At 39.4% G+C, this 12928-nt stretch overlaps 1 protein-coding gene across 8 annotated transcripts in view; it reads left to right on the top strand.

The window, feature by feature from the left end:
• Positions 1–12928, top strand: part of LOC108971900 (band 3 anion transport protein) — a 48258-nt gene that overhangs the window by 22874 nt on the left and 12456 nt on the right. The window contains exon 1 of one of the 8 annotated variants that reach the window (XM_018938248.1): positions 3967–4126. The exons of 6 other annotated variants lie outside the window; for them this stretch is intronic. The gene's annotated coding sequence lies outside the window, so the exon portion shown is untranslated. Of the gene's footprint in view, positions 1–3966; positions 4127–9540; positions 10637–12928 lie in introns of those variants that run through there. One more of the 8 variants, XM_018938247.1, reaches the window with a different exon arrangement.

Raw genomic sequence — 12928 nt, 5'->3', positions numbered from 1 at the left:
ACTTACGACTCTCTGAATACTGCAAACCGAATATTATTATTCGAATAATGCCCTTTTCGATTAATCCGGTTAGTTGAATACCAGGAGCTCTTATACACACTAAAATTTTGAAAAAAAAAATATATACGAAGTGTGTTCAAAAAGTAACGCGAATTTTGAATTTTCGCAGATAGCGTATATTCGAATTTCGAATTTTTTGTGGCGTTACGTTGGTACTCACTCACGTCTCTCACTTATGCCGAGCTGCTCGGCCATTTTGAATGTTCATTTAATTGTTGACAGCTGCTTTGCTTGCACGTGTTTTGGATCGTCTTCGATTTTTACCTATTCCAAAAAATGGATCAAAGAACCTGTATCAAATTTTGTGTGAAAACGAAATTAAGTGCGCGGATGCATTCCGAATGTTGACTGTGGCATATGGAGAAGCTACCTTGGACCGAAGCAACGTTTATCGGTGGTACAAAATGTTCTCAGAAGGCCGAGAAGATGTGACAAAAATTCGCTTTTGCACCGCGATAACGCCCCTGCTCACACATCGTTGCTTGTGCGCGACTTTTTGGCCAAGAACAACACACTAATGATGCCGCAGCCATCGTATTCCCCAGATCTGACCCCGTGTGACTTTTTCTTGTTCCCTAAAGTGAAGAGGAGCATGAAAGGACGACGTTACGCTTCTCTTGATGAGATAAAGACGGCATCGAAGGAGCAGCTGAAGAAGATAAACAAATGATTTTTTGAAGTGCTTCGAAGATTGGAAAAACCGTTGGCACAAGTGTATAATATCTCATGAGGATTACTTTGAAGGGGATAAAATAGATATTCATGAATAAATAAATAATTTAAAAAAAAAACATAAAATTCGCGACATTTTTTGAACACACATCGTACTTCGCGAGTTAACTGCTAACTCCGACGGCTCCACTGCTGCACTAATTCCGGTTTTTTCTATTAATGACACTTGAAAAAAATATATTTTCTACAAAATATTGTCCATATGGACCTATGATCCAAAAATTAAAAATTGACAATTTTTCAAAAACCGTGGGACTAGTGTGCAACGTGGCGCATATACAAACATACGGATATTCAGCTCGTCACGCAGATCATTGAGATGAACTTTAAGAGTTTACTTCTGGTTGGTACAAACTCTGTTGCAAATGTAATATAAACTGTTCAGAGTATAAAAATTTATTGAATATTTCATATTGCAAAAATGGGCTTTCGCATTAAAAATCTCTCGAAGATAAAGCTAATTAGCCCATAATAGTATCCATGATCACGTACGCTGTTACTTTCGCTTTCAATTTTATCACACGCATTGCCCCGGGCCACGCGGCAATTAATAAACTGAATTTTCAAACTCAATCGAAACTTTATTGATTAAGTGTGAAATGAGCTTATGTTATTGCCATCAAACAGATGAACATGCTGCTCATTGTTAGGCAAGCCCAGTAGGAACCAACAAATAATTTGCAAAATCCTACCAGGCACGCAGCATTTGTCAATCTCCGCGTACGAGTACAAGCAAGCCGTTGCCGAAACACACCCCCAAAGTCATTGACTGTGGAAAAGAAAGTCTTGCATAACTGTGAGCAAAAACGCAAAGATCAATGGCATAAAACGAGAGTTTCAACGAAATTATGAATTATTACTTGGCCAGCGGAAATATAAATAGATCAACAACTGCCTTACGTAACCTAGAATAAAATGCTTTATGACTACATTTTATTTGTCTAATTGTCGCTGAAATTCTGCCCTGTGGTATTTTCTTCAAAAACAATGAATACTGTCGTATTAATGGACATTACTCATGAGAGCGGCCTGCGTACACTTAACGACATGTCGCGCTTGAAATTCAATATTGTTGACACCTACAAATAATTATCAATAACAAACAAATAAACCAACAGAGACTACAACTTTATTCCTCACTTTGTTTGTCATTACAGTAAATATTTAATGTGCAGTGCATCTAGTTTTCTCTAAATATATAATGCCTTAAGAACACCGGCAATAAAGCGCAAATATAAAGTCGTGCTCACTTCGTTGGTTTCCTACCACCGGCTTTTTGTCGCTTCACAAAATATATTTACACTGAAAGCAACAACACAACAACAAAGTTAGACAATTGAACTCAGCATTATTTAGTATGTGGGTAGCTCATTAAGGCGGTATCCAATTATATAAGATTACGCCGCTTTCTTTGATTAAAGACAGCTGCCTGTTCGATTGGCAACATTTGTACGCTTCTAAGTACGGCGCCTGGCAGTTGTTAGTCCAGTACGCTTCTGATTATTGTTTTCATTCTACCTCTGCTCACCTGTCCACATTTCACACTTTTATAGCTTTCTGCCTTTACAAATATGTTGCCATCAGGTGCTTAAGGAACTGTCACAAATACTCCTAAAATAGTTACTACTTATCTCTCGCTTTCAATTAAATTAGTAAAACATTCTTGGGAATATTTTAATCGATGGTAGCTGATACCAGAATAGACAGTGTCGCCGCTGAAGTGATAAGCTCTTCATTAATTACAATGAATTGCAGATCCGCGGGTTGACAATTAACTTATCAAACTATTTGGAAATGATAAACTTTAGGTGTTCTAATTAGCCAAATTAAATTTTTTGAGATACATTTAATTTTCTGTTCACAGCCAAGAAAGCCACAATCGTGACGCAGAAGAATCTATTCAAAGTACGACAATTGGTTTAAAATTTTTTTAAATGTTTCAGAATTTTATTTTTTTGATTAATTTGTGTGTACTCCAACTAACTAGTCTCTACTCTAGTGAGGGAAAATTCTAGGTATACACTTATGCGAATTATTTTTCCAGCCCTCGAAACACTTTCAATAAGCACTTTTTAGGATGGTCTTCAGTTCATTCAGCGAATACTCTTTTTTCGCTTCGATCGACTGAAAACGGGTCCACGGAGCGACAATGTCAGTTTGGGGAACAAGAAAACATCTCACGGACCCAAATCTGGTGAACACGGGGTTTGATCGATGATATACATTGTCTTGTTGGCTTTAAGTTCGGTCAAAATCGCGGTTCGATGCGATGGTGCATTATCATCGTGAAAAAACCATTGGTTGTTCTTCCACAATGCCGGCCATTTTCGATGGATGTTCTCAGCTTTAGCGGGACGAGCCGAGCTAGAACGCTTCATACCCAAAATATCCACCAAAATCATTCGAAAGGACTTGCGAGAGGTGCCGAGCGCTCTTGCCATCACTCTAACACTTCAGCATCATTTTTTTTTTTAATATTTTCATGAGTTGAAGAACACAGCACGTCTTCAGCGATCTCTCGACCGTCTTTGAAGGCTCTGTACCACCCGGAGGCTTGTGTTTTTGATAAAACTTAACCGCATACCGCATAAAGGCATACGCCTTTTCTAACATTCGCAATGTTTCCGCAGATGAAATTTGGTTAGAAATATAAAATTTGAAACAAATTCTTAGTTCGATATTTATATCCATTGTAGAAATCACAAGGCACTACTGAGCTGTACCAACCTAAGCAGCTGCTGTAAACAAATTTCCGCAAGCTTTTTTGTCCTACTGTATCGTTTCTTGGAGTGACTTAAGTCGACTTTAGCAACTTTGACAAATTTTTAGAGACTTAAGTTGTGCATTCAAACTCTAGACACTTTCCAACACCAGCCCTGCTACCAGAGAAATGTTAGTTATAAGTCTTTTTCATAGCATCGGTAGTAGCACAATATTCGTGTCCTCTGAGGTTAGTAACGTCAATAAGCTTCTCAACATTGTAGCTGCAACAAATGTATACATACCAAAGCTGCTGTTATTGCATTTCAGGGTTGAGCAAAAGCTTTCAACACCACCGCTTACTGTTAACTGGCCACTGCTACCTTGCATTATGCGCAATCTGCATATGTAGATATTTAGACCGCAACGGCTTTAAGCCCATTTAAAAGCGTGAAATTCTATTTTCAATATAGCGCTGTACGTAACTGTAATAAATACGGTGAGCACAGTGGTGCTTTAAGTTGTGCGATTTCAAAAAGAATCGTCCTAATTTGGTGTCTGGCGATTTGCTCGCAATTCGGCTAACAGTAAATAAGTGTTGATAATTAGATTAACCACGGCAATACCAGGAGCAGTAAGTTTCAAAATTCTTTAAGTAACTGAACCAAGGATTAAGTTGTTAGCCAACACAAAGTGTCTTAAGTTACATATTTCCGCGTCCATCTTGGCACGTGACATCACAATCGAAATCAAACGCGACATATACTTAAACTGCGAAACATTTATGAATATTTTACTCCACCTAAAATAATAAGTTTGATGAATTTTCAATGTTATTTATGGAAATACTTGATGCACAGACAACACCCACATGATTTTTTGAGCAGTAGCCAGCGAACTCTGACCTTTGCGGCGGCCGCGCCGACACATACAACCAGCCAGTAAGTGCGCTTAGGCTGCCCCGCTGCGTGTCTGTGCAACACTGGTGCAAGCAAAAGCAAGTGATAATACAATATCCAACAGCAGCAACTACAAAAATAACAGACAAGACAACAAGAAATCAATATTCGTGGTCAAGGTCGACGTTAACGCTTTGGCTTTGGCAAGCTTGCGCTCAAGCCAAAAAATGCTTATCGACCAACTGTTGACTGCGCCAGCGGGGGTTAGCGTTAAGGGATGGGCCGTTATACGTACTCCCACTTGCACTTGTGATTCTCTGTGAGAGGCAAGAGAACGAAAACAACAATTAAGCGGCGCACCGATATGTACGGACAATGCAAGCCGTTGACTTTTCCGAAGACGGACTCGCTTACATAAATAGCAAGACAAAAGGTAACTGTAATTAATATTAATGAATGCGTCGCGCAAAGATAACTGAAAAAGGCATAAAGCACGCGTTTCAAGAATTTGCTAACCAAAATACACGCATTTGCAGCTCAGTTGTGAAGTTGGCTATAACACCTGCCCCAAATAGGCAACACGGTTAACTGACCGAAATAGGCAGATGAGTCAATTATGTGCTGCCCAGGCTACGCTTGTTGAATATTAAGTGGATCTAGAAAACAGCAGCCAATCTGTTTTGGCGACTTTGGAATCTTAACCCTTAATCTTATTATATACCCAGTGGGATGTAATGGAAAGCTTCGTCAGAGCATATTTCGAAGTCACAAAAGTCTGTTTTTAATATATACTAGAGTGGATGAGCTATTGAATCATGAGAATACTCCTTACTAATTATTGACTCATGGTTTGTGTACAAATTCATTTAAATTCAAAAATCGATATGTGGAGGTCTATAAATACTAAGGTTCGGAGCTTCTTATTGTTGACCTTAATATTGTATAACAATTGCTCTAACAAAAGCGACTCACTCGCTTCGCGGCACCTCTGGCTGTGTCAGTCCTCCTGTCAGCACAGTGCAATACCTGTTGTCTTGCGGTTCATTTAACAGGATGAACAAGTCTCTGGGCTGACTAAAAATAACGAAATAATTGTATTAGTAATATAAATAATATCCCAGGACTGTGATAAATAAGAAATTATTTGAAATTATTACCGCTCCTCAATCGTTTACGAACTCATCCAGTTGTTGTCTTTTCGCTCGAAAACACTTATTACGAGTTGCTTCTGTTCTCGCATTGTGTTGTTGTTTCCCCCTCACAATGCGACCAAACGAAACGAGAAGGCGTGAAATATGATACAACCAGATCGTGCAACAGGCAGCACATAACTCATTGCCTACATTATTGTTATTGAAATGTACACGCCATCGCCCGAGCACCGTCGAATTATTTGCGGAGTGTTTACTCTCAGTATATGGTGGTGAAGCGAAATGCTTTTCTTCTTGCTTTTATGCAATAAAAATAAATTTCAGCCAATTTTTAACGAAGTCAACCGAGAACCGCCATCGATGATTAAAACTCATACCAGGGAACGCGTATTAATAGTACAAATTCAGCCGGAAATACTGGTAATAGTTATATGGCGGCTAGGGCAAGTTTTTGACCACATTTATCTATTTTAAGCACAAACAGAGAGAAACAGAGTTATATATAAACATACTCTGTAATTTTCATTGAAATAACTCAAATATTGGCCGATATATGCGACATAAAGAGGATCGGAAGTTCGAAAATCTTCATACTAAGTATATAGAGACTCAGGGAAGTATTGAGCCGATTCAAACATTTTTTGATATACAGAGTTACTTTACTTAAGAAAGGATTATCCCTGAAATTCAGTAGTAAATCCCATATATTGACCGATATTTTCGGTTAAAAATCAACTATATATACTGGGGTCCACATACTCGGTACCGAGGAGCTTGAACAATTTTAGTTGAATTTGGGCAATTTTTGGTCATAAGGTGGAATACAATAAAGGAATCATTAGTGCCATGTTTTATTCTGATATATTAATTGATTCTTCATATAGACGACATTAAACTTATTAGAGGGCGGGGCCAAACCTACTTTTTAAAAATTTTTTGTCCACAAGTTACCCTTGCTATTGCGATCCCCTGTGCCAAATTAGAGTTTTTTGTCTTATCTTTTATTTAAAAGTTTCCGGTTAGTGGCGTTTTGTGGGCGTGGCAGACAGACAGTCACCCGGATTTCAACTCGTCACATTATTCTGTTCATTTATATATACATATATATATAACCCTGTATCTATCCCTATCAGTTTGGGGTAATACGTCCAACCGTTGGGTAAACTAAACCATTATACTCTGTAGCAACATGTTGCATGAGTATAAAAACACGAAGGATCTTCATTTGCCGAATGCAAAAGTAAAGCTCAAATGGGTTAATCGAACCACTTATGACATTCCTTCGATAGAAAGTTACATAAAATAACGCCAAAGTTCCAGGAAACAAGAATATCATGCTGCTATAACAGCAACAAAAGATGAAACGAATTTAAGTAAACTGCCGCAAGGCAGTCTCTGGGGTGCGCGTAGCGCTTTGCCTAATCGGAATGTACTAAATGTAAACACAGCTTTTCACACATAATAGTGCTTGTGCTGGTGTGTGTATGCCCATTGTCTGCGAAGACTTATCCGCTTTGGCTGCAACAAAAGCCTGCCTTTACACCCGCGAGTGCACAACGGAGCACACATACATATGCATGTGTGTGTGTGTGTGTGTGTGTGTGCTGAAACACTTATGTGGCCTTGATTGGCCTTGACCGAGCTCATAACTGAACTTAAGCGCCAGCGCACAACCCCCCCCAGCAACCCCCGCGCCATGCAAGGCGAGTCGAAAAGCCATGTGTTCGCCGTGCTCCGCTCAGTTGCTCAGCTTGTTTGTACTAAGAACCAGTTAAACAGTCGCTGTTAACTCTCACTGTTGGTGTTGTTGTTGTATTTAAGCCGCTAACACCGGAAGCGTACAGAGACACACAGATAAAATATTAATGCTCAGTGAATGGCAGAAGCAGAAAAAAAAGAATCTCCTCGGCTGCATTCGCACCATTCCACCTGTTGGCGGTCGAGCCAGGCGGGCGTATGAGCAATATTTGCGAACATGTGAGAATATAGTTACATACGTTATCTCGTACACGCGCTGTGAGAGAAAACTGCGTATATTCCCGTGCGTTGCGTTTCGGCTCCTCAGCAGCTATCAACCGAAGTTGGGAAGGGATATGGCGGGGCCGTTGGAAACGTACGTAAACGGAACCAGGAAATTCAAAGCAAGAAGTCAGTAGAAATTCAAATGTTGATTTATACATATATAGGTTGGTCTGTCATACTGAGCGTCCTTTGGTGGCATTGAAATTGAGCGCAACTATTACGTCAACAAGTTTTCTTTGCAGAAATAGGGTGACCAGGCGAGTACGCTGAAAACGAATCTAATTGATATTTACGACTTTTATTCGTAATATTAACACCTGTGTGCATTAAGTTAATTGAAATATGGTGGTGGTATTATGCCCTCTTTATACCATCCCGAGCTCTTGATGAAGCTGATCAATGCAAAAATTTGCGAATGTGCAGCTTCCAAGATATCGCCTAGAAGTCTGATTATTTTCCTGTGTAAAGTCTTGCATTCACATAAAAGATATTCCATAGTCTCTTCTCCTGCTTTCTCCAGTTTTTTTTATTTTTTTTTATCTCCAATCTGCTGGAATATCAACCAATAAGACCAATGACCAGTTAGTACCCCTAATATAATTTTTATGTCATTCCTTCGAACTGTGCGGCCCATATGCCATTCCGTCACGTTTTTCTGCTTGTGAAGTAAGTCAGCGATTGTTTTCACCGAGATTCGGTTACATTTATAACAAGCTTCTCGATTAGATATGTACAATCAGGCAGAGACAGGCATATATATTCTCATTACAATAAGACATTTCACATATCCATAATTGTAATATAAGCGAAAACTTGTATAATAAAGGCCTAAACTAAAATTGCCTCCGCTGAGAAACTGAAAGTGTTTCCTGAGTGTTCTTCACCTAATCTGTATTGTTTTATTCTGGTCACACCTTGCTCCCCTGAGTGGCCCATCGCAGCTCCAGCTCTCAACATTACACAGTCTGCAAACAGCTGTTAGCTTACAGAAGTGACAGTGCCACCCCAAAATGCCCAGAGCAAGCTGTGATTCCGCATCGCTCACACAGGGAGTGTGCGCAACGCAAAGAAGAATAGCAGAACCACAATAATGGCACTGCAAGATACGCTGGCACACTTTGATGGCAAAGCCTTTTCACACATGTCAGCAGCAACACTTGTCTTCGAGAGCGCACACACAGTCGTCGGCGGACGGCAGTGCGCTAAACGGCTTATCCTGCCACTGGCGGTGAACACTTTTGAAACCTGCCTGTTCTGAGCCATTATTGTTAGCAGCTGCCTGTGGAGCGGCACGACAGCGACACACACTCATCGACGGCGGTAAATACTCATCGTGACAGCTTAAATAACCACTTGAGCAGCTTTAGTTAGTGAAATGGCAAAGAAAAGTAATAAATAACCAACAACAACAGCATCAAAAGTTGGCATTTAAATTAAATTTGTTATTTAACATTGAAATTTGACACATGTCGATGACAGTGCGGGCGTTTGTGGTGCCAGCGAAAACTTGTGGCGGGTTTTGACACTCCCCACTAACGGCATATCGCCTTGGCGTGGAAGTGCTAATCGAACCGTTGTGCAAGGTGTCAATTTATACCGCTTACTTGCAGCAAAATAACTTGCAAGTGAATTGTTTGTGACTTTGCCGAAGTGATTTATGGCTTTCGCGTTGCGTTGTCTAAGTAGCGTTATGTTACGTTATGTAAACGTTGAATGTCAAAGCGGATGCTTCGGCTGTGACGTAGTGTAAGCCATTGAAGGTCCTTCAATGCGTCTTTGCCTGGATGTGTGCAGCGTACAAAGGCAAAAACAATGCACGAGGTGAATATGGCCCAGCCGTGTGCGGATGCCCAAAAGTGTAGCGCGATGTTATAAATATCCGAGTCGATTATCGCCACGGCAGAGTGCTAATGTGTGCCGTTCTGACGCTAAAACCATAAAGAACCGTTCGAAAAAAAAAACAAAAAAAAAAAAAAAACAACAAAAAAAACCGCTAAACATACATACATGAACACACACAAATATTTGTTTCAAACACATTAACGAGCGGATAATGTGCGAAGCCGCGTTGATGGTTGTGTAATCACAGGGTGGCAGCGACACGCCTGACACAAAACTGCCTGATTGCAGTGTCGGTCGGGGCGCCAAAGATGATTATATTATAAATTTTTCAATTTCGACATTTAACGGTGCCCTTGAAAGCGCTACATACAACTCAGCAAAGTGCGTGCGTGTGCTTGGCACATACTGTTGTGATATAACGATTAATGGTAGTGAAATCAAAATGAAATATAAAAATACAACTTAATTTTACGCCCTTTCAAATATGAAGCAAGCTGATTGCTTTACTTGCGAAGGTTAAATAAAGTTACTCGGTGGTGAAGAGAGGAAACGGAGCGAAATATTGTGTGTGAATTTTATGCTGGTAATCGCCTTACTTCCACTACGTTTGGACCCTAATCATGCTTTTTTAACTAAGTTAGCCATCAAATTCACCTTCGAAGTTCGAAATAAGACTTATTGAATACTTTTGATGTCAAGAGTTGCTTAAAGCTAATAGTATGATAAGGAAGATATAATTACTTTCAGTGAAACGGTACACCGCGTAACTCAAACCGACGCTGACGACCTAACCATGAAACAAACATACCGAAAGAGCAAAATCTGTAATTGTGTAAATACTAAAATTTAAAAACATCGATGTGAAGGATAAATCTCCTAAGTGAACAACAACAAAAAACTAGTGCGGATTGGCACGCCCAAGCAGCACAGTGCACTTGGCGGCTAGCCAGTCCGCTGACGGTCATGGTCTCGGTCGCAAACTGAAAGTTTTTGCACTGGGCAGATAGGACGCACACAGCTCCAGAGACCTTCAGTGAATGTTAGATAAGTTTCTATGCCAAAAAGAAAAGCTATAAAATACACGCAGACATCCGAACATTCGTCTAAAATAGTGACAAATGTGAAAAAAGAAAGAAACAAACAATAACAACTATACAAATTGTGAGTAACAAAGAAAACTACGAAATATACCAACCAGAAACGGTGCAGCGAACCGTAATATTTGGAAATGTAAGTGGGTCCGTCGTGGAGACACTTGAGAAACTGAAGGCGGAGACCTATTTGGTTCTTAATATTTATAGCAGATAAGTGGAGTTTGTTTAGAGTGCGCTGATTATTGATATTGCCTTTATTAATGTCTTTACAACTTTTCTAAATTACATCATATTGCCATCACAGAAATATATGACTATCGAAAAGTGGACTGAAAATTGTATGTCCTTTAGAGCAGACATGCTCCATAAATCGACAAAGTCTCCCTAAGTCAGCGTAAGCAAGGCCATTGAATTTCCACTGTGTACGCCTGGCTGACACTTCCTAAGGTGACATTCCATAAGGAAGCGCGGCAATGTAGTAGCTTGGCGCCCATCGAAAGTGCAATGCAAATCATTTTTGTGGCATTCTGTGTCATTGTCACTACGTGTGAACTCATCCAAGAAATTATATGAACGATGTCGTACTCATCTCTGTGCGGATGTGGATTTAAATACTTTTAGATGAGGCCATCAGCGCACAGCCAACCCACATGCCGAATCCTCCTCCACTCCTTGTCCGAGTTCGTTGCTCTGCTGCAGCGCAGACACGCACCAAAGTTGCTAATTGTGCGAAAAAATCCCTCTGTTCTTAATTCATCTCCAGCAACTTTGATGAACTAGTCCATTGTGGGGCTTCCTTGTAGCCACCACGACTGCGAAAGTTTAGTAAACCAATAATTGCATTTCATTTATTGTGCGGTTCGCCGGCAATGTTGACACTTTGCCAGGACACATTTTGTCTGGAGGAATATAATTCGCTCATTTACGAATGGAATTTTTCCGCCAAGCCAACCAGTATAATGACCTTGTTGTTGAGTAACCCATTGAAGTCTCCTTCTATATTTAAATTCCTCATTTTGCCAGCTGAAAGGTGTCAAGAAGTAGTGCATACTTTTAATACTACAAAAAGCCGTTAGAGAGTTAATAGTTTATATTCAAGTATAAGGATAGAAAAACCAATGTTACCTGGTTTATGAAAACATTGTTAATTTCAGCAATTTCTATTAATTAGTGCATGCGTTATTTGTTGCCACGGTTTCACATTAACTTTTTTATATACGCTTCCGTTTCATTTGCGCACTCTCTTACCTTTCATTCTCGTTGTACGCAACCTGAGCTTTTGCTCTTTCTTTGATAAGCGTTACAAAGCAGAGATGAATATCGATTTCCACTTGAACACAATAAAACAGAAAACACCGTGCGATTAGCATGTAAACACATTCATGGAAAATAAATACACTTCTGTCAGTGGCTCATCAACGGCACGCTTATCAGAACGAGTGATTTATGTGCTCTTTTCAGTAGCGAGCGACACGCACATACACAGGAGTGATATACTCACTTTGGATATACAGTATCGCTGAAACCCTCGTTTAATAAATTTAAGTTATCCAGTATATATTATATTATATAACACTTTGGAAATATCTAACGGAAGCCTTGTTTTTTTTTTTTTTTTTTTTTTTTTTTTTTTTTTTTTTTTTTTTTTTTTTTTTTTTTTTTTTTTTTTTTTTTTTTTTTTTTTTTTTTTTTTTNCACTTTGGAAATATCTAACGGAAGCCTTGTTTTTTTTTTTTTTTTTTTTTTTTTTTTTTTTTTTTTTTTTTTTTTTTTTTTTTTTTTTTTTTTTTGTTTTTGGCCTTCAAGCCTCTGTTATTAAGATCTTTAGGAAACGGATGTATACAAAGTTTTGGATCCATTTCTCAAAAAATTAAATTTTTTATTCCTGTGCAGGTACCATTATATATGGAACTCGATTTCTTTTGCATGTCTAACACTGGCGATTGCGACGGTCTCAAACATAAATATGCCGATACTGCTGTAATTTCACATTACATATTCATACGAAGTTCATCAATCGTCGCTAACTTGTTGGCACAGAGCATAGACTGAACGTAGCTCCACATAAAATAGTGTAACGGCGTCAAACTACACGACCGAAGTGGCCAATTGACCCGACCATTTCGTGAGATAACACGTTCACCAAACTTGGTTTTCAGTAAATAGACTTTGACATTCGCTGTGTGGCTGGTGGCGCCCTCCTGTCAGAACCACATATTGTCCAAGTCCATATCCTCCAATTTCAACGTGATATCTTGATTATCATGGAAGAAGTACGACCCCGGAACATAAGCACTACCAAACCGTAATTTTTTCGGGATGCAATGGTGACTCCCGCAGTTGGTGTGGATTGTTGTCTGGCTAACAATGCATAGTTTTCTAATTGAAGAAGCTATTTAGCCCGAATTTAAGTCACATCGCTGAAGAT

Source organism: Bactrocera latifrons, unplaced genomic scaffold, assembly GCF_001853355.1.
Source record: "Bactrocera latifrons isolate USDA-ARS-PBARC rearing strain unplaced genomic scaffold, ASM185335v1 scaffold_364, whole genome shotgun sequence".
Taxonomy (NCBI): domain Eukaryota; kingdom Metazoa; phylum Arthropoda; class Insecta; order Diptera; family Tephritidae; genus Bactrocera; species Bactrocera latifrons.
This window is presented reverse-complemented; position numbering and strand designations above follow the sequence as displayed.